General features: G+C 37.9%; 2 pseudogenes; both read right to left on the minus strand.

Moving 5' to 3' along the window:
- Positions 1–258: 258 nt before the first annotated feature.
- Positions 259–1,053, minus strand: LOC130494662 (dnaJ protein ERDJ2B-like; annotated as a pseudogene).
- Positions 259–2,560, minus strand: LOC130494625 (uncharacterized; annotated as a pseudogene).
- Between the last annotated feature and the right edge of the window lie 340 nt (positions 2,561–2,900).

Here is a 2,900-nt window from a genome sequence, read left to right on the forward strand (position 1 = left end):
TGACCAACATTTTTCGTTTTTATGTTCAATAATATGTTAAAGTAGGCATTTTTTTTTCTTCCCATATTTACAACCGCACAAATGTGGATCTGTTTCATTTTTGATTATATCTTTCTATCTCTATTGTATAGTTGCTTAAGTGTAAGGTTATGTTCACCTTAGCAAATTTTATTATTTCTCTCGTGTTTTGATAACTGCATTCTCATAACTGCCTCTGTGCCCAGTAAAACCTTTAAAACACATCCAAAGCCAGTGAAATAACCAAAACAGGTGGCATTAACTTATTTTACCGTAAAGCTTAGAAGAGTTGGATCAAAACAGAAATTGAAGAGTCAACGAAACTATCATAATCCAAAACGTATACGAAATCAGCAGAAGAACAAATAACAGGCTAAAGTCATTGAGTATCACTATAAATTTTGGATGCAAAATCTACACCGTGCAGGCTTACTGCCTTTTTTTTTGTTTTTCAATCTTCATCAGTTCACATCTTGTTTACTTTCTTTGACCCTTTCTTCTTATCTTCCTCCTCCTCACTATATTTGCTTTCATAATTCTCTTCATCCTCATTTTCTTCATCTTCCTCCTCAATGCCTTCTTCTGAAACCTCACCCCTTCAAATCACTGGTTATTTTCAAAACCTCAACCTTTAGCGATTTCTTTTGATCACAACTGATCCAATCATCTCTTAGGCTGAACTCATAAGCAAGTTAAATTAATAGTATCTTCTACAGGTTTTTAGTGTTTCCCCATTTCCCATCTTGATCAGCTTTTAACCTTCTCTAACTTCATTGTTCTTTGCCTCGACGATTGCTCCTAAACTTTTCATTGTCTAACTAACATCACTTGAAGAAGTGAAGCTTCATCCATGAAACCAACCTTCTGAAAGAATCATACATTGATTGAATCCGCAAGAAAGGTCCATAAGCCTTTCTCTTTGTGGTAAGGAGAGTGAATAACGCCTAAGTGTCAATTGGAAAGTTTTAGAGTGATCCAATCTTGAACTATCACCTTCTGTTTTGCACGGACTCCTACTTTTAAAGAAGGTATCATTTGCGGAGGAGTTGAGGATGTTCTTCCAAGTGAAGCTTCACGTAAATAGTGAGATTACATTTGTTGACCAGAATTTACCTGCAGTGGATTGGAAAAACTCATCTAAATCTTTACCTTGCTTTGCACAAAAACAAAAGAAACCGAGTTTAAGTTTTATCAATATTTGTCAAATCAGAAGGAGTTCTTCATGGGGCGGGGTCATTTACCTCGTTCATATTCCAAAGCTTGTAGTATTATCTCAAGCTTATCGAAATCTTTAACAACCTTGGCTTCTGGTGATTCGTTTGCTTCATATTCTCTCCACAGCTCAGCGATTTCTTCAGCTGCAATTATACATTTGTATATTCTAAAAAAAGAGCACAGGAACAATGTAGTTTTTAGAATGGGAGAAGAGAACTGACCTCTTTCTCCTCCACCCAAGAGTTTGCACATGTGTTGAAGTGCTTCACTTTCTTCTCTTCTTTAGATATCCCGCAAGTAGGTGTTATATCCCCTAAAATGGCTGCTCAACAACAATTATAGAATTTGAGATCACAAAAAAAAAGCGGCAATTAAATGTATAAGTGAAAGAAGTAACCTTCTGCAATGTCATGAACAATTGCCACTTTCATACATCTGAAGGAAGAAAAAAACATTGGAAAGTTGAAAACAAAATAGTTTTTTCTCAGAGAAATTGAAGGAACAAAAGAAAAGCTATAGCTTACTTGTCTCTGTCTCTGTTAAAACCGGGAATATCTGATGAAACTAACGCCATAAGACCCATCCCATACATTTGATCCACTATTGATTCTGGATTCTTCAGTTCTCTTTTAACCCATCCAGCTCTTGGAGTTGTCTATTATCAAAACCAAAGACATATGAAACCTTCAAAGCAACCACATACATAGCTTGAAATCATTTCATTGATCTTAAAAACAAACGTATGATTGGATCTTAAAAATACCTTGAGGCGAGAGGAGAGGGAGAGAAAATCTATGGCGGAGGAAGCAGAAGGAGGAGGAGGGAGGGAGACGGAACCATCTCCGCTTCGATCCGGTTGAGAGAGTGGGGAGTCCTTTGCCATGCAGTGATTCGCTCGGTTCGGGGATGAAGCTGCTGCGGCGGCGGAGCGATGGAAGATTTGGGGATGGGCGAGAGAATGTGATTTCGAGGACGGAGCACTTTCTAAATATTTACCTCATGAAAGTGCTTCTCATACATAGATCTTAATTTAAAACATCATCGAACACAAACTGGACTTTTTTCAGGTAATCTCTGTCTGAACTCCACACCGGCCACCACGATTTGTGAATATGAGACAGATGGAAAGCAGAGAGTTTTGGAGATCGAGATCTCTGAGAAGTGAGATACATATGTGGGCATGGCCGTTCAGTTACAGAAACGGATACGAATCTCGATCGTCGCCGTCTCAGCCGATCGAAGCGTCGCGAAGAACACAAAACAACGCCGATTAGGGTTCGATTAGGGTTCGTGGAGAGCGAAGTTTTCCCTGGGCTGCAACACATAGCGCGAGTGAAAGCCTAAGTAGAAGCCCATACGCAAGCAATAACTCGACACACATCGTTTCATTAATCCGACGTGGCGGACGTAGAGAGCATGAATTTCTGATGTGGCAGCTGATGTGTCAGCAGGAGGGATTAAAACAATCTTTTATATATAAAAATATTCTATTGCTTATGGTGGAAATTATTTTCGCAGTGAAAAAACATTTTAAATTGTTTTGCTTATGATGAAATTTTGATTTTGTTTTAGATGGTTTATATTTTGGTTTGTTCCTCATTCCAAAAAAAACTTTTTTGCAATATAAACCGAAAACGAATAAAAAATTGGTTTGCTAATAATATCTA

This window comes from Raphanus sativus, chromosome 2 (genome assembly GCF_000801105.2).
Source record: "Raphanus sativus cultivar WK10039 chromosome 2, ASM80110v3, whole genome shotgun sequence".
Lineage (NCBI taxonomy): Eukaryota > Viridiplantae > Streptophyta > Magnoliopsida > Brassicales > Brassicaceae > Raphanus > Raphanus sativus.